Below are 19769 nucleotides of genomic sequence, written 5' to 3' on the forward strand. Positions count from 1 at the left end.
GCTTCCTAACTATCTCACATACACTCAGCTAACTCTTGCTCACAAACTCATTTTCAACTCCTCTCTCTGTCCCTCCCTTTCATCAGCTTTTAAAATGCACCTTCCTGATAGAATATTGAGATCCAACAATCAAAATCTATTAGAAATCTATAAACCCACTCGTCCCCCAGGGAAAAATCTTCTATCTTTTGTCCTTGCCCGCCTTTGGAACTCTCTACCATCATCCATCCGCACCACCCCCAACCACTTTATTTTTAAAAGATCTCTTCATTCCCACCTAGCATCCAAGTGGGAATGCTCTTGCTCCCACCCCACATAGCTAATTTACTTGCAATTGCCATCTTCCTTCTTTTCCTTGATTCCACTTGCATTTTTCCCGATTATTTACTCATAACTAATATACATTATCATTTCATTTTACAGGGAAAACTGCACTAGCCCTCACCTCCTAAGTACTTCCTTCATAAATTTCTGTTATTTCTCAGAAACTTGATTCAGTATTTTGAATATGATACAAACTCAAAATTTTTCATGCATTATTCTTTACAATCTATAATCTATCAATTTTATCTAATGTTCTTTCATAGTTATTTCTACTGTGTTTACTTGAAATTGTTTACTGGTGTCAAAATACTTTGGATTATTATATAATTTGTAATTTGTTATAGTTTTTGTATAACTAGTATGAATCACTTTTTGTAACATGCTTAGTTCTGGAGCTTTTCTCCCCAGGACTCCATTGAAAATGGGTTATTTGGCCCAATGGACTATCCTGGTAAACCAACTGCAAATAAAAATAAAAAAAAATAAATAAATAAAAAAATTTGACCTCTGATGTCACTGTGAATATAGACTTAATATTTTCTTGTTCTTTTATTATTTATTGTTAAATATATTTAAACTTTTTATTGTGGCTGATCTTTTTAGAGATATTTAAGTTTTGAGAGTACTTGCATATTTATTTGGTGACACTGTGTGGGCCACTCCTAATAGCATTGGTCTTGGTCAAACTACCATTTGTATTAATATTAATTTCAGTCTGTTTATTGGGTAACCTTGGAAGAGCCTTAAGGGAGCTGGCAGAAGTGTCTGGTGGCAGTCATAACTACCTTATAGTCTGGGAAGTAGGGGGCATAGCTAATAAACATGTGCCAGGCTTTCCCAGGTGTATGTGTGTCTGTGTGTCTGTGTTTGTGAGAAAATCAAACCTCCTAGAGTGTGTGTGTCAGCTGATTTGGCAGGGACACGAATCACTGGTTGAACAGAGAGGGTGCTGGAGGCCTTGGCTTGGATGCTCAGCTGAGATCTCAATTCTATAGATGTGCCAGTGGGGAGTCTTATTGGGGATCTGATGAAAGAGGGAAAAACCAGTCCTGGACTCACTGTGGTCTTTGCGTGCTCTTAAGGGAAATGGCACATGATACAGAGAGCTGCATCTGGAAATACTGTGTGTCTACCTGTTATCCTCCCAGTGAACATCCCCCACCGGTGCCAGTGGTGAGGATTGAGGCTCCTTGATTAGTGGCCTAGAGGTGGAGGGTCGTCACATATTGGTGAGAGTCGTGGGATATCCACATCACATATTGGTGGGCAGTGGTGGGATCACCACATCACATATTGGTGAACAGCGGTGTGGATATTGAACTTCTGTAGCCTGTAAGCAGTGGTTACTAAAAAAGGTGTTTGTACTTTCAAGAAGCCACTCGGTAGACATTCAGAGTTTCATATCACAGTAGTTTTATTTATTTTTGGTTGGCTTAGTTAGTCAGGGAGAGCAGGCAAGGATGTAAGTGGAGGATTATGGCAAACTGACAAGGAGCCATCTGACTGGGACGTGCCAATCCAGAGGACTGCTGCATGCCAACCTGACTAAAGGAGAAATAATTGCAGCCTTGATCACAGCTGCATCACAGATCAGCAACCAGAAAAACAGCCAGACTGGCCTTGAGGATTTACAGGTCTGAAAAAATGGACAGTTCAACTTTTCCTCAGACGACTTAAAAATCCATCTGGAGCGAAAGAGATTTGAACTGGAGGCCAAACGTTTGGAACTAGAATCAGCAAAGAGACAGAGGCATTTGGTGGCAGAAGAAAAAGAGAGACTGAGATGTCTGGAAGCTGAAGAAAATGAGAGGCAGAGGCAACATGAAAAGGAAATGCTGATTCTTCACCAGGGTCATGGAGATAATGGGGAAGGGAGTAACCATACACCAGAAGCAATAAAGCTCATAAATTTCTATCTCGATACCAAGAAGGTGATAATTTTCATAGTTTGCATACTCTTTCAAATACATGAATAAAACAGTATAATGTTGACTGAGGACTCTGGGTACAGTTCTAGACCCCCTTATTGTATGGTAGAGCTGTAACTGTTATTTTTAAGTTGTCTCATACTGATTGCTTAACCTATAATACATTTTGGAATTGTTTATTGGAATGCTTTAAGTTAACACCTGAAGCTTATAGAAGAATGTTTCATGAGCATGGACGCAAGGCAGATGAAAGTCTTATGTGATTATATTTCTGAGTTAAGCACTTATTTTCATAGGTGGGTGAGTGGGTATCAGACCACCACTTTTGGAAAGCCAGCAGACCTTTTGGTGAGGGAACAAGCTGTTTGCACTTTCCCTGAGGACATGAGAATCTGGTTGGCAGATAAGGGAATGCAACACCACAGATGAGCTGGGAAAACCGAGGATCTCTACTTAGCAAGCAGGGCATCACCTCACAAGAAAGGGATACCCAGTGCTGCACATTGATATAAGGGAACCCATGGTGGGCACCCTAAGCCACCCCAACAGAGTCTGCCAGTAATAGGGGAAGCCACTAGTTTCAGGTACATGGCCAGGATCAATAGTTAAATGTTTCAAATGTAACCATTGAGGCCATGTAGCATATAGATGGCCACAGAGGCAAGGTGAGGAACAAAAGTTGGGGTAGCCAGCAAGTGGGAATAACAGAATGCCTGTGGTAAGTTGTCTGGAGACAACAAGGGTACCAAACTGCCACAAGAGGTTATATCCTATCATTGTAGTGTGGAAACATGCCATTGGTAAGAGAGAGACAGCCTCAGACCTAACCATTGTGAAGCCTGTAATGGTTAAAGAGAAGCACTACTTACCTAGGCAGTCTAATCCAGTCAAAACTTTGGGAGGGACCCCATTCCAAATACCTTTGGCTATGGTTCACCTTCACTGGGATTGGAAAAGGAAGCAAGCAAGTAGGTGTGTTTGAGGATATCCCCGCAGGTATCCTGATAGGGAATGATTTTGCAGTACCTTCTGGGCATGCAGTTACACATTAATGCAGTTACATGCAGTCAGGCATGGAGACAGGCATGTGGGTCTGGTAGCCATGGGGGAACCTCAACAGACCACACACTTGAATTCAGGACTGGTGAGGTGGCTACTTCAGGGAGGGAGCTATCCTATAGCAGTGAGAATGAAGGTGAGTACTGATGTTCCCTTGGACAGAGTGACTGCAAGGGCGGAGGTGAGTAGTAGTACCTAGGCTGACAGTAGTTCACCACTGTCAATGAATGCCAGAGTTCCTGTGGAATGGGGGCTGAGTTATAAATCTAGAGGTGAGACAGGCTCAGTTTTTAGACCCCAAATTACAAGGCTTGAGGGAGGTAGCTGGGGAAGCGCCTGATTCTCAAGGAAAAGGGGATTCAATATACTGGAACAAAGGGTTACTATATAGAGAATGGACCCCTGATGAAGGGTTAGAGGGTGAGAGAATACAGCAGTTCATAGTGCCCAGAGCTTACCATCTGGCACTTCTAGTCATAGCACATGGCATTCCCTGTGCAGGTCATATGGGCATAAAATGTACCAAGAGACAAATTATGCGGAGCTTTTATTGGCCTGGGATTGCAAGGAATGTAACAGGGTACTGCAAGACCTGCAAGCAGTGCTAAAAAGTAAGCAAGGCAGGAGACAAGCTCAAAGTTCCTTTGGTACCTTTTCTTGTGATTGAGGAGCCATTTCAGAGGGTAGCAATGGATATTGTAGAGCCTCTGAGTACCCCAAATTACACAGGGAAGAAGTATATCCTAGTGGTAGTAGATTATGCTACCAGATACCCTGAGGCAGTGGCCCTGTCCTCCACTGAGGTAGAAAAGGTGGCAAATGCTTTGTTAGAGATTTTCAGCAGGGTAGGTTTCCCAAAAGAAATACTGACTGACAGAGGTTCAAATTTCATGCCAGACCTGCTGGCTTGTCTGTGGAAGCACTGTGGGGTGAAGCACCAAAAGACCTCTGCCTACCATTCCCAGACTAATGGTCTTGTGGAGAGATTAAACTCTACACTAATGACCATGCTATGGTCAATTGCAGACCAGTTTAAGAGGGAGTGGAACAAATGTTTTCACAGTCTGTTGTTTGCTTACATAGAGGTGGCCCAGGAATCGACAGATTTCTCACCTTTTGAGTTGCTGCATGGGCATAGGGTGAGGGAACCTCTAGATTTGATTTGCGATGAGTGGGAGGGAGAGGGTGAATCCCACAAGGAGTCTGTTGTGGCATATGTCATAAACCTCAGAACAAGGCTCAGAAAAGTCATTGGCATGGCCCAACAGTAGAAAAAGGTCTGGTATGACAGGAATGCTCGAGCCAGAGAATATGCTGTGGAGCAGCAGGTTATGGTTCTCATTCCTGTTCGACACAATAAGCTGAGGGCAGCTTGGGTGTGACCCTTTAAAGTGGTAAGGAAGGTCAGTGATGTTAACCATATGTTAGAACTGCTAGGCTGGCGGCAGGGGCATAAATTGTACCATGTTAACATGATGAAACCTTACCATGATAGGGAGGCCCTTGTGCTGAGTATTTGCAGTAGATGGCAGGAGGAGTCTGAGGGTGATTTGGTGACTGATCTCCTCAGTGATGTTCAGACTGACACCTTAGTGGAAGGGGTAGCAATGTCCCAGCAGCTTTCCCCTACCCAGGTTCAAGAAATCCGAGCAGTGTTACAGGAGTTTGGGAACATGCGCACTGGGAAACCAGGGTGCACCCACCTGGTGCCGCACCATGTGGCTATAGGACCCCCAAGTCCTATTAAGCAGGCCCCTTGTAGCATACCTGAGAGAGTCAAACAGACTCTGAGGGATGAGGTAAAGGAAATGTTGGAACTGGGGAATAATCCAGGAGTCCAGCAGTTTCTGGGCCTCCCCATTGGTGTTGTTACCAAAGAAGGATGGCAGCACCAGGTTCTTTGTGGACTACAGGAAACTAGTCGAACACAGTCAGATGCTTACCCCATGCCTAGCACAGATGAAAACCTATACCAGCTGGGTGGGGCTAAGTATCTGACCACTATTGACTTACCAAGGGCTACTGGCAGGTGCTGTTGACTCCCAATGCTAGAGAGAGGTCAGCCTTTGTGACTTATTTCAGCTTGCATGAGTTCATGAAGATGCCATTTGGGATGAAAATTGCCCCAGTGACTTTTCAGAGGCCGGTAGACCATATCCTAGCAGGAGCAGGAGATTTTGCCTTTACTTACCTGGATGATATTGCCATTTACAGCCATTCCTGGCAAGAGCACCTTCAGCATGTCAGGGTGATGCTGGGCAGACTACAGAGGGCAGGGTTGACCATTAAGCCTAGTAAGTGTCAGATGGGTATGGCAGAGAACACCTACCTGGGACATAGAGTGGGGAGTGGTTGGATAAGGTCATAACCTGCCAAAGTGGAAGCCATTCAGGCATGGCCTTTCCCTGTTACCAAAAAGCAGATGAGGGCATTCTTAGGGACAGCAGGGTACTATAGAAAGTTTATCCCCAATTATAATACCATAGCTGCTCCCCTCGCATACCTGACAGGAAAAACAGACCAGATAAGGTAGTGTGGACCCCAGCATGTGAGCAGGCATCCCAGAAGCTTAAAGAAGCTTTGGGAGGACCCCCTGTGTTAGCCAGTCCAGATTATAGCAAATAATTTGTGGTGCAGGTAGATGCTTCAAACCGTGGGGGGGGGGTGTACTCAGTCAGGTTTCCTCAGAGGGAGAAGAGCACCCAGTGGTATATCTCAGCCATAGGCTCCAACCCAGGCAGGAATGCTATGCAGCTGTAGAAAAAGAATGTCTAGCCATAGTATTGGCACTGCAAGAACTTCAGTCTTATCTGTATGGAAGGAAATTCACTGTAGTTACAGACCACAATCTCTTAACATGGCTACATTGAGCCAGCCAGCAAAATCCAAAATTACTTTGCTGGACCCTAGGCTTGCAGACATATGATATGACAGTGCAGCACTGTACTGGGGTCAGCAATGTCAAGGCAGCTGGGATCTCAAGACAGGATATGGGGAAATATACTCCCAAATATGTTCATTCCTCACAAGCAATGTTTCTCAAGGAGCACTTGAAATACTAGCTTGAGTCTTCGATGGGCAGGGGGGAGAGGTGTGACAAAAGCAAGCACAGCTAGCTGGAATTTTGTAAATAATTATATGTCATTTGTGAATATCAAACAGATTTATACATGATGCTTGTGTTACAAATGTATTTGAAATGTATGCCGTAGAAGATTCTGGTTTTACAAACCTATTAGAACTGTATGTCAAGCGTATATCAAACTGAATTGTACAGACATTTGTGTTGAAAAGGTATTTTCAAAGTTCATCTGTCTGCAAAGTAGCCACAGAAATGTACATGCACTATTGTAAAATTTTAAATGTATATGTTTTAATAGAGGAAACTGGAAATCAGGAGGTTAATCTCAGTCCAGCAAACTTTAAAATATATCTGAAATTAAATCACTTTATAGGCTAGGCCATAAAGATGCTATCTTACAGGTTTCAATGCAGGCAGAGACACAAAGTATGTACTAGGAGGTTTTCTGTATTGTCTGTGGGGTGAACTAATTACTACTCTGGAAGTGTGGAGGTATGCAATTGTTTTACGACTTCCAGCACCTACCACAGATCTGAGCAAAAGCCCTTGTGTGTGCATTTTTACGGGTAGGTGCTAAATCCTGCCAGCTTCCAGAAATGGGGGTTTGCATGAGAACCTAGAGTCAGGTGACCAGATATGGTCATTCTGCCAGCCCTCTTCGAAATTATATTTTAGATATTACAAAGTGAAATGTCAGAGTTAGACTGAGCATTTTGTATTCTGTCTTGGGCCTGACAACAAGATAGACCATTCACCACGTGATCTGCCTTGCTGTATTAAGTAAGTTATTAGGGAATAGTATAGTTCTCTTAGGTTCAGTCAGGAATATAGTGAAGCTTAGTTTAGATATTGTTTTTCTTTATTTGTCTGGGCCTGTCCTTCAATGATATTTTAAATATTTCCTCTGATTTGAACTCTGGTGTCACTGTGAATATATACTTATTAGTTTCTTGTTCATTATTTATTATTAAATATATGTAAACCTTTCATTGTGGCTGGTCTTTGTAGAGATATTTAAGCTTTGAGGATACTTGCATATTTATTTGGCGACACTGTGTGGGCCACTCCTAATAGCCTTGCTCTTGGTCAAACTACCATTTGTATTAAAATTAATTTCACTCAGTATATTGCGTTCCCTTGGAAGAGCGTTAAGGTAGCTGGCAGGAGTGTCTAGTGGTAGTGTAAACAACCTTATTGTCTGGGCAGATGGGGTCATAGCTAGTAAAAATGCGCCAGCCTTTCCCAGGTGTATGTGTGTAAATCAAACCTCCTAGAATGTGTGTCAACTACTTAGGCAGGGACACAAAGCACTGGTTGGACAGAGAGGGTGCTGGAGGCCTTGGCTTGGACAGTCAGCTGAGATCTCAGTTCTATAGCTTTACCAGTGGGGAGTTTTATTGGGGATCTGGAGAAGGAGGGAGAACCAGCCCTGGACTGACTGTGGTCTCTGTGTGCTCTTAAGGGAAATTGCACTTGATAGAGAGCTGCATCTGGAAATACTGTGTGTGTACCTGTTATCCTCCCAGTGAACTTCCCCCACAGGTGCCAGTGGTGAAGACTGAGGCTTTTTGATTACTGGCCCAGAGGCGTTGAGGCATCACAGGCACTGTAAAATAAATTCCTGACTGCTGCCCAGATGACCCAAGTTTGAGTAGCAACTCAGGTGTTGCAAAAGCTTGGCAGAAGTAAGGATTAGAAATTGGCAGTTTATGTCTCACCCATCCTTGTACAGAGGGAGTGTTGGTTTCTTGGTGGCCGGTGAAGTTATCCCTAGAAATGTATGTGTGGGTACAGTCATTTTCCATGGGTGAGTACAGGGTACCCTGCAGTGACAGCGCTGCAGAGTGGAAAGGCAGACATGCTGGGATGTGGGATAAAGTTCTCTTATCCCCACAACAAGCATGCAGGGGAGTGGGTAAGTTGGACCACAGACACAAACCACCCTTGCAGCTGCCTGTATGATGTCTGTCTGGGGGGAAGGTATAAATTACCTAAAAAAGAAAATTGATGCATTTTTAAAATTAGTAACAGTCTTGTGGCAGAGACTGAAGTGTCAAAGGATCATAGGAAATACAAAGCAACTAAGAAAAGCATTTTCACCTCAACAGTACCCACCCTCATTGTGTATACTCTTTGAAGAATGGCAAAACATAATCACAAAGTATGCATTTTGGTACTCTTCTAATTATGTAGGCTTTAATTGAAGGATACCAGACTGTCATTAGAGGTGAGGTGGGATTTTGGCAATACATTTGCCACTCCAGCATATTTTATGTGCTGATGGAGATTTAAGTCCCAAGTTCTGGTTTAGTGGAGCTATTTGACTTGCAGACAAGCAAGACATCAAAAAGGACTGTGTCCCTAATGGTGTGGAATGCAAGGCAAAGATCCTCACAAAAGAGCCTAAAAGAACCCAAGTAAAGTTATAGCACTTCAAGACTTTTCTGGTGGTGTAGGAACTTTAAGCCAACAATCTTTTGGGTCAGAAATTTGTGGTACCTTTCCTGTTTAATATGTCTAGAAAGTTGCATCCCAAGGCAGGCATTGTACTCAACGATCAGCATAATTTGGGCTGCATAAAATGGACAATAACTTCTTCTGACATGGGCAATATGCCCTTAGATATTTGTTGCCCTAAATAGAAGAGATTTCTGACTGGTTTTGCTACATGGTGGCCAAACGAAAGGGAATTCTCAACCCATGATCCAAGATCCCTAACTACATTATCATTTTGGATTGGGTTATTGGCTGTACCGTATGTTTAGGCAGAAAGTTACTTATCAAATGTGACAATAACACACTTTTTCACACTTAATCTTACCCTTTTTTTTCATTATGCTGCATGTTTATGAGGATAAGTTCCTGCTGTAGTGAATGGACATTTGTTGGAGATCTGGCAAAAATAGCCAGTTTGCAGTTATCTGCAAACTTAGTCAACCAAAGGTCCTGATATTCCATCTGTCATAGATGTTGAAAAGGAGGGGTCCCAATACACCACCTTAAATATGTGGGTTCTTTCACTGTCAGTTAGCTATCCACCTTACAATGCATGGATGCATTTTGCTTTTGTTTGGAAGATTTGTAATTAGTTGTACATTGTTCAATTATTCTGTTCAGTAAAGGCACCAGTGGGGAAAAAAACAAGTGAATGGAATAGTTTGATCTGCTGTAACTGACCAGAGGAGGAAGTACACTTTGTAAGGTACCTAGCTTGTGCCAAGTAGTACTTACTGTCAGATCAGTTTGTTCGACAGCAGAGGAAGTAAGGAGTGCATTATGGATGAGGCTGACATTTCTAAAGCACTGCAAGTCTTGAGTGGGTCACCAGGGATGAAAGGTGTGGGTGCTATGTATATGAAGGAGTATGTCTTTATGGATGAACAACATACACTTTTTAAACAGTTTTTGAGGAAATCTCTTTCTGTAAACTAAGAAATCCCCTGGAATAATTTGTCTCATTCTTACTGATTTTAACCAGTGTGGTAAAATATGATGTTCTCTACATGTGTATTGTGATTTATTACATAGTAGTTGTGCAACAGAGTGTGGTGATACATTGGAAAATCGAGTCAGACAAGCATTGCTCACAAATGAGATTTATAGAGGAAAGGCCATTACATGTTATTTTATACTCTTCATGTTTTCATGTTTTTTTATTTTTTTTATTTTATTAAACAGTTAACAAATATTGTGATAGGACATTAAAGTGAAGGAAGACTTCATGATTTAGAAGTGAAGAGAGCTGATATCTTACTTTATTAACAACAGGGCCAGTGTGGTGTCAGAATCGGTTACTTTAGGCTGTACAGATATAAAGCAGATTGGAGGTTGTGTTTCTAATTGATGAGGAGGATGGTGCTAACAAAAAAAGCAAAACCCTAGTAATGTACAGTGGCTGTAATGTAACTGGCATTACGTGAGATATAGAAAGCACTTCCACCATTGCTAAGCCCTTACATGGGCTGCTAACAATGGTGGCGTCCATCTCTAATTCAGAGCCAGTCCCACCACAATGATCTTACCCAGTCTGTAGGATTGCCACAGTGAGCCATCTCCTTAGCCAAGCTATATGCTAATGAGGCATTCCAGTGGAATGACCTATGCTAATTAGCCATGTGCTCTTCCCTTGAAATGCCTACAACAAGGCATTTACACAGCATAGCTATTTAGAGAACTTATCTTCTGTGTAAGTTAGTTTGGCCAGCAGAGTTACTTAACTCACTCAAAAGTTCATGTTCATCCATTACTCTCAGTGGGTGAGACTGTGTTAGATGTGCATGATGGGGAGATTAGAGGACAGGTAGTGGTGGTGTGTGTGCGTGTGTGGCTGCATATGTGAGTGTGTGCAGAGGAATGACTGGTGTCAGGTGAGTGACTGTGTATCTGAGACTGTGCGTCTACATACTGTAGGTGGTCACAGTAGGGAGTTAATTAGGGGTTAGACAGTGTTGGGTTTTGTGTGTGTGTGTATATCTATCTATCTATATATATATATATATATATATATATATATATATATATATATATGTGGGTTCCGTTCAGAAGCTCGAAATACTGAAATCTCATATTTCAGTATTTTGAGACCAAGAAGCTGAATCCACATAATAGCGAAAGTTTAGAACCGCAAAATTCAAAACCTCGAATACCGGAGGTTTTGAATTTTGCGCTTCTAAAGTTCTGCTATGGTTATGTATTCAGGTAAGTGTGTGAGTGTGTGTGTGTGTATTAAGAGGATTGGGTAGGGGCTGTGGTGTGTGTGTCAGTGTGTTTTGTTACTGGGATGTGTGTGTGCGAAGAGAAAGTAGCTTGTGTGGTGGTGTTTTGTGTGTGTTTGTATGTAGTGCGACCGCAGAGTGAGAATATTTAAGTAGGGGGGGTGTGGGGGGCGCAGTGGGGCTTGCCCCCCTGCTTTCATGTAGTAGAGTGATTGTGTGGGTTTGTGTGGTGGATGGTGTGTGTGTGTGTGTGTACGTAGTAAAACCATGAAATTCAAAACTTCCTGTATTTGAGGTTTTGAATTTCGCAGTTTTTAGTTTTTATTGTTTTGTGGATTCCACATGTTCTTCATGTTTCACTGTTGCAGTCATTACATTTGGGTAATCTGCTGGCAGGTTGCCCTCAGTCAGCCTGATTAACAAAGTCTTGGGTCATGTGTCGGTTGCTGTCCCTTCTTCCATGACGTCAGGTCGTCAGGGGTATAAAACATGCAGCCGACACCATTACATCAGTCTTTCTTGTCGCGCGGTGCCCGAAGCAGAAGCAGTTCACAAGTGCCAGTCGGCCGACTCCTGAAATTTTCGTTTTCGAGTTTCAGAACCAAAGACTTCAACTAAAAAGCTAAGTACCCCGTTGGGGAAACTTTTTCTTGCTCCTTACTGATGTCAGTAAAAGTTAATAATTGCATTACTTGTGGGAAGCAAATACCTCATAAGGATTTTCATTTGTACTGTATTCCTTGCCTAGGCCCTGATCACAACGTACCTTGCTGTCAGTTTTGTGCTACATTTAATCAACGCACTATTAAACGTCGGTATATTTTTGCCTCTAAATATTTTGGCTCACACTTTAATTATCCAGAAATGTCATCGATTAGCAATCCGACTACCAGAATACCTAAAAAAACGCAAAGAAAAAGACAGAGACAGGCCACTGAGGTCCAAAACCGACGACGACGCTTCTCCTAAGCCAATCGCCAGTTCGCCGGTACTCATTGAGGTGCTTTCGCAGCCCCTGATACCCACTACTCCTGATTCGCAGGCATCTACTGAGACCCATTCGGAGTCTAGTATGCCGCGAGATGCTTCAATTAAGGAACCCGCGGATGTCTCTACCTTAGATGGGTCCAGAGCCGCTGTGCAGGCACTGGCTTCTGAGGGTGTTTTCAGGCCTACAGATGTATATATTAGACCGGCGCCATCTTCAAAACTAAGGCCAAAATCTAAATCTATGTCTAAAAAACTGACGCCTGGGCCACATGTGCAGGTCCCTATACCTAAAAAACAAATGATCAAAATGGCTGAAGATTTAATTACTCTGATCAGGGGTAGTCAACCCCCACCCCCCCTTCTAAGAGGCCTAGGCAAGACATTGATTATGAATCTTCTGAACAGGATTCTATTTCTTCTGACTCTTCTAATGAACAGGATTTGTCTGTACTTACTTATGAGGACTATGATGCAGTAGATTCCATTCCTTCTGCTTCTCCCCCTGAGGATTTTTCTTTTGGGGAAACTTTACATACCTTAAGGGAACATTTCCACTGGGAAAGTCAGGATTTCTCTGAATCTAAAAAGAGACTTAGGGATTTTCTTCTTCTTCCTCAGCATAGGCCTTTGGCTATACCTCCTGATTTAGACATTGTTGCTGTTTTTTCAGAATCTAGTATGGCTCCTGATTCTCTGCCTCCGGCTCCTTGTAAGCCAGACAGATACTACAGGGTTCTTGACTCCCACAAATTCCTATTCAAAAATCCTATTGCAGATTCTGAAACCATTTCTCAGGGTCCCAAGGGCATTAAGGCTTCTACTGCTAAAAATCCTACCCCTTCTGATAGAGATTTCAGGGCGCTGGATAGATTGGGTAAGAAGGTTTACACTTCTGCAACTTTGGCAATCAGGGCTTTAAATTGTCAGTTTCATATGCTTAAATATCAACAGCATATCATGGGACTGCTTAAACAGAAAATGATGTTAATTTCTGACTGTGTGGAAAATAAAGATTTACAGGATTTATTGCATTCAGCTGAACAAGTTGGAAAACATACTTTGCAATGTGGTTTTGATTCCTTGGAGGCCTCTTGCAGGGCTACTGTAACTGGGTCTGTGCTAAGAAGGCATGCTTGGCTCAAAGAGCAAACTCTGCCTGATCATGTTAAAGCAAAATTGTTGGACACTCCTTTACAACAGGACCGTCTCTTTGGTAATAAGGCTAAAGAAGTTTTAAAAAAGATGGAAGATAAAGCTAAATCTATGCAAACTGTGAAAGATTCCTTACAAGTGCAACCTCCAAGATTTAGTAGACACTGGCCTACTAAGAACTGGTCCTTTCCAGTCCTTTGAGAGCCACTCAAGTCAAACTCAGACATTCCAAAGGCTCCAGGTTTCAGTCACAAGGGACTTTTAGAACAAAACAATGGGGTGCCTCCACCTCCAAATCTGGAAACAAGGCACCTCCCTATGGTAAACAGTCGCAATGACTTCCCTCTACACTCACCAAGCACTTACCTTCTAGCCACCCTTCTGGGGGGAAAACTGGCACTTCATGCAAGAAACTGGCAATTTATAACCCAGGACAGATGGGTTTTAAATATAGTATCCCATGGATACAGATTTCATTTCCACACATTGCCAATCCCAAACGGATGGCCAGACCTGCCCCCAAATCAGTGGGCAGAGGCCCATAAACAAGTACTGTCCCTCATGAAAATGGGGGCTATTCAACCTGTACCAGAAGAGGAAAAGGGACAAGGTTTCTATTCAAGATTTTTCCTGGTACCCAGAAAAGACAAATCATGGCATCCAATTCTGGACTTATCTACTCTAAACACATTTCTGGACATTCCAAAATTCAAGATGCTGACTCTTCAGCAGTTACTTCCTATGCTAGGCAAAGATGCCTGGTTGGTAACTCTAGACTTAAAAGAGGCTTACCTGCATTTCCCAGTCAGGGAATCTTGCAGAAGATACCTCCGCTTCAAAGCAGGCTACTTGCATTACCAGTTCTCTGCACTGCCCTTTGGCTTATCTACTGTGCCCAGGGTCTTCACAAAGTGCCTGGCTCCAGTAATTGCATTTTGCAAGCAAAGAAATATTCAAATATATCCATACCTAGTCGATTGTCTAATTCAGGCAGAAAACAAGGACATTCTTCTAAAGCATCTGGCATTTGTAAAAAGGGTTCTAACTTGTCTAGGGTACACCATAAATGAAAAGAAATCACAACTGGTACCCTCCCAGAAAATTACATTCCTGGGTACAAGCTTGAATACAACTGCCCAGTTGGCTTACCTTACGCCAGAAAAGCAAATTCATTTGGTAACTTACTTCAAACAGGTGGCCACAAAAACCCTGCTATTTGCAAGACAAATTCTGCAAGCCTTGGGGGTTCATGGTCTCCTGCATTCTTCTAATTCCGTATGTAAGGCTGCATATGAGGAAACTTCAGTGGTACTTAAAAAGTGTATGGAGTCAACATTGTCACAGCCTGGAAACAATGATTCCTATCATACCTTGCCTGCAACTAGAGTTCTTATGGTGGGCAGAAGCCTGCCACCAAAACAAGGGACTGCCATTCACTCCACCCCCTACCGCCCGTACCCTAACTACAGATGCATCAGACTATGCTTGGGGGGGCTTATCTGGCAGGGAAGTGTATTCAGGGCAAATGGAGCCCAAATCAAATGCACCTTCATATCAATCAGAAAGAGATGCTAGCTGTACAGAATGCTCTGACAGCCTTCAAGGACTACCTTCATCCAGGACAATTAATGTTAAAGACAGACAACACCACACTTATGTGGTACATAAACAATCAGGGGGGTACACACACCTACCCCCTTTGCAGACTAGCCATGGCATTGTGGAACATGGCCTTGACCTACCAAATACAACTACAAGCTCTATTCCTGCCAGGAAAGCTGAATACTCTGGCAGATGAACTAAAGCAGAAATCTCATGGACCCACACAAATGGAAACTGGAACCACAGATTTTCAACATGTTGACACGCAAATGGGGGAGTCCAGACATAGATCTTTTTGCCTCACCCCAGAACTATCAGTTGGACATATTCTGCACAAGAACTCATCACAAAAAAGCCTGAAAAGTGGATGCTCTGTCATTCAGCTGGAAAAACCCATCAGTCTATGCTTTTCCCCCTCTGCCTCTGCTCTCCAAAGTTCTACTAAAAGTCAAACAGGACAAACCAAAAATGATTCTGATTGCTCCAGACTGGCCTCGCCAACGCTGGTACCCACTCCTGCACAATGTGTCACACCTTCCACGATGGCACCTGCCTCAGACACCTTACTTACTGTCTCAGCAGAGCAACCAAATTCTGCACACCGCTCCAAACATTGAATCTTGCAGCATGGCTAATCATCTAAATTCACCCTTAGCATCCCTCAACAAACCTGTGATGAATGTCATTTTGGAGGCGAGAAGGCCTAGTAATAGAAAATCTTATGCTGACAAATGAAAAAGATTCTTTGCCTGGAACCAATCACAAGGAATAAGGACAGGAGTGCCCAATATTCCTCAGATTTTACAATACTTAACTGAGATGCTTCACAAGGGCTTGTCCTTTTCTTCCATAAAAATCCATGCCTCAGCCATTTCAGCTCATTACAACACAGAACCTCCCTTCTTCTCTCATCCTCTGCTAAAGCAGTATCTCAGAGGGGCCAGAAACTTAAGACCACCCAGGAGAGCTCCAACCCCTGCCTGGGACCACAATTTTGTATTGGAAAAACTCACTATCCCTCCTTTCAAGCCAGCTGCTACTGCAGACTTAAAATTTCTCTCCTGGAAAACAGCTTTCCTTTTAACAGTCACTTCAGCTAGAAGGGTTTCTGAATTACAGGCTCTTATGGCAGTGGAGCCATTCATTATTTTTCATGCGGACAGGGTGTCTCTCGGGACCAATCCATTCTTCATGCCTAAGGTGGTATCCAGTGTGGCTCTTAATCAGACCATTCATTTGCCAACTTTCTTTCCCAATCCACAGAACAAGGGGGAGCAGATTCTGCATTCATTGGATGTACACAAACAACTTAGATTTTACTTAAACAGGACAAAATCTCTAAGAAAATCTGAACAACTACTGGTGGCATTTGCTGCAGGGGCAGAGGGAAAGGCTATTTCAAAGCAGACTATTTCCAAACGGATAAGCCATTGTATTTGTTTCTGCTATATGCACCATGGTAAAACTATCCCCCAGGGGATCAGATCTCATTCCACCAGGGCTGCATCTACTTCTACAGCCTTTCTCAGAGGTGTTCCTACCAGAGACATTCTAGAAGCTGCTACCTGGAGCTCAGTTCATACGTTCACCAAACATTACCATTTACCTTTCTTCTCTAAATCCAGAGTTGGCTTTGCCACTGCTGTCCTGCAGGGCCTTATAGCTGGTCCTAATGCTGTATAATTCCATCCTCCCAACCATAGCTTTGGGAATCTACCCAAATATAATGACTGCAACAGTGAAACACAAAGAACATAGTACAGTTGTATACACTTACCATAAATGCAGATGTTCCAATGTATTCACTGTTACAGTCCTGGTTAACCTCCCTCCAGCCCCCTGATTTTCTCTTACTATACTTCTACTTTCTTTTACTATGCTTAAAAGTCTTTTTGGTGTATTTGCTTTTGTTTGGAGGTATATTTTTTTTGTGTTTTTAACTTTATATATATATATATATATATATATATATATATATATATATACATATATATATATTTATTTTTTTGCTCCCCATTTTGGGGGCACCTGACATCTGGGGAAAGAAAAACTGATGTAATGGCATCGGCTGCATGTTTTATACCCCTGACGACCTGACGTCATGGAAGAAGGGACAGCAACCGACGCAGGACCCAAGACTTTGTTAATCAGGCCGACTGAGGGCAACCTGCCAGTGGATTACCCCAAATGTAATGACTGCAACAGTGAATACACTCGAACATCTACATTTATGGTAAGTGTACACAACTGTACTTTTTCTGGTTCAATTCTCGGCTTGGGGTTCCTTCTGTGCGGAGTCTGCATGTCCTCCCTGTGGTCGTATGGGTTTCCTCAGGGTACTCCGGTTTCCTCCCACATCCCAAAGACATGCTGTAGGTGGATTGAACACTCCAAATTGGCCCTAGGTGTGAGTGTGTGTGTGCATGTACCTTCTGTGGAAGGTTGGGCACCAGGCTGGCACCTTGGCACCGAAAAACTCCACTGCCAGTCATGAGCAGATGGGTGATCCACTGTGGCGACCCTAATCAGGAAAAGCCAAAAGAAGAAGAAGTTAGGAATATTACTTCAAAATTAATGTGTGGTAATGGAACTGTACAACCTGTTAATGTGTTTAGAAAACCTAGTCAGTTTATTCCTCCCTATCCACCATTAGTGGAAGCATATAGAAAAATCATTGAGCATGAAATACATGAGGCTCTGATGAGCAAATGTAGATGTTTTTATAACCTTAGTCGTTTTGAGTATGATGATTTATGTTAGCTGATTACCTCAGATTTACTAGTGCGTCCTGCTGATGAAGGAGGAGCAGTGTTATTGATGGACATGGATAAATATTTGGAAGCATGGAGGCTTTATTGAGTGCTACTTTGACTTACTCTGAATGTGCCAACTATGAGGTGGATACTTACTTTAATAGTATCCTTGGTAAAACCCTATATGAGTATTTTTTAGTAGAATACCCTACTACCCTATCATTTATGGGCTACCTATAATGCACAAGTCTAGAGAAGACCCACCTGTGAGACCTATAGTCTCTTATAGGGGACTGGGCTACAGAACCTCTGTCCAAAAACACCAAATAAATGTTATGTTCAGTACTGGATAAAGAGGGTAGAGTTTTAATAGATACCAAGCTTTTTTTGACAAGTTTATATGAATGGTATAGCAATTCAGATGTTAAGAACTGTACTGGTAACTATGGATGTGACATCACTTTTCACTGTTATCCCTAATGTTGTAGGCATAGAATACGTTAAGTTGTTCTTGTTGAAACATTCAGGATATAATACTGATAAGATAGAGCATCTTTCATCATTTGAGCAATCATTTGTATATTTTTAATGATAAGCTATATCATCAGCAGACTGGGCTCTGATGGGCACCATGTGCGCCAGCAGCTATGCAAATATGGTGTTGGCATACTGGGAGTCCCTCTACATATTTAATCAACATAGTTTCTTTCCTAAGTTTATCCCTTTTTATGTACATTTTGTTGCTGATGTGTTTTTTGTTTGTTCGGGCACTATGGAAACTTTACACAAATTTGTTGAGTACTTACATTCTATAACTAGTTTTCTGAGATTTACTCTGACCTCTTCTTTTACATCTATTGATTTCCTGGATGTGCATGTAATAGTTACTGAAAATAGGTAACTACCAAGTTATATAAGAGAGAGTGTAGTAAGAATCAAGATTTACATCGTCACAGCATGCATCCAAAATATGTACAGTCACAGCATGCATCCAAAATATGTACACATTAATGTGCTAAAGGCTGACCCCTAACGGGAACAGCCAAAAGAAGATGATGATGATGAATGTGCTAAAGGACAGTTCTACAGATATGCACATTTAAGTGCTGATGATAGAATTATGTATGAATCATTTAGAAACCTTAAAAGTGACTTTAAATGAAGAGGCTACCATGATGTGGAGGTAGAGGTTGCCTGTGATGAGGTCCTCTAACACCAGAGGGATGTTGCTAAATCTTACTTCTCTGACAGAGTAGTGAACAGTGAAAGAAAGATCTCTGATGCATGACTTATTTTATGGACATTTGAACTTTCTGCAATATTATTAGGAAAAATTGGCAACTACCTGTATCTAATGATAGATACAGGTCAGTACTTGGTAATGCACCCAGGTTTTGCTATAAGAGCAATAGATTATTAAAAAAGTCGCTGTGCTATAAATCTACTACTGAGAAGGTTTCTGTCTCTGATAAATGTGGTACATTTCCATGTAGAGACTGCAACATGTGCAAGTATATTCATAGTAGATTCCTATGTACATCCAGTGAGTAAGAAGAGTTATGTCTTTCGTTTTCATGAAATTGCAGAAGTCAAAATGTAGTATATTTGTCACTGTGTGTGAAATGCTAATCTTACTATGTAGGCAAGACAAACAAATGTCTGAAAGACAGACTTACAAGAACATTTAAATGACATCAGGAAGAATGATGTTAGTAATGCATTGTATAAACATGTTCTAGAGAATGACACCAGTCATACTTTTAAGTTTTTAGTTTTGGAATTACTTACACCTAGCAACAGAAAAGGTGATCTAAGGAATACAACAGAATATAAAGAGATGAAGTGGATTCTAGATTTACATGCAGATGGTAGGAAGGGACTAAATGAAACTGCCCTTTAAGATCAATTCTTAGATCACGTGACTTGATCAGATAATTTTTAAAAGATGGTTTGTTTGAAACCGTCTTTAGATCTGATGAAGCACCTGTTTAGAAAGGCATGAATGCACTTATCTGTATTTTAGCCTTTCTTTTATGGTTTTGTTTTCCTTCTTTGAATAAAATTCATGATTTTATACAGCAACTGCTGTGGCTGACTGGTTAGATTTACTTCTGGTTAATAAACTAACTGCTCCCCAAGCCCTCCCTTTGGGTAAGGACATGCT

The 19769-nt window shown here is 42.0% G+C and overlaps 1 protein-coding gene across 1 annotated transcript in view; it reads left to right on the plus strand.

Moving 5' to 3' along the window:
* The window catches only part of TMEM200A (transmembrane protein 200A), a 793972-nt gene that overhangs the window by 258947 nt on the left and 515256 nt on the right, over positions 1-19769 (plus strand). The gene's annotated exons all lie outside the window — the stretch shown is intronic.

Source organism: Protopterus annectens, chromosome 1.part0 (genome assembly GCF_019279795.1).
Source record: "Protopterus annectens isolate FY-2018-M chromosome 1.part0, PAN1.0, whole genome shotgun sequence".
Lineage (NCBI taxonomy): Eukaryota > Metazoa > Chordata > Ceratodontiformes > Protopteridae > Protopterus > Protopterus annectens.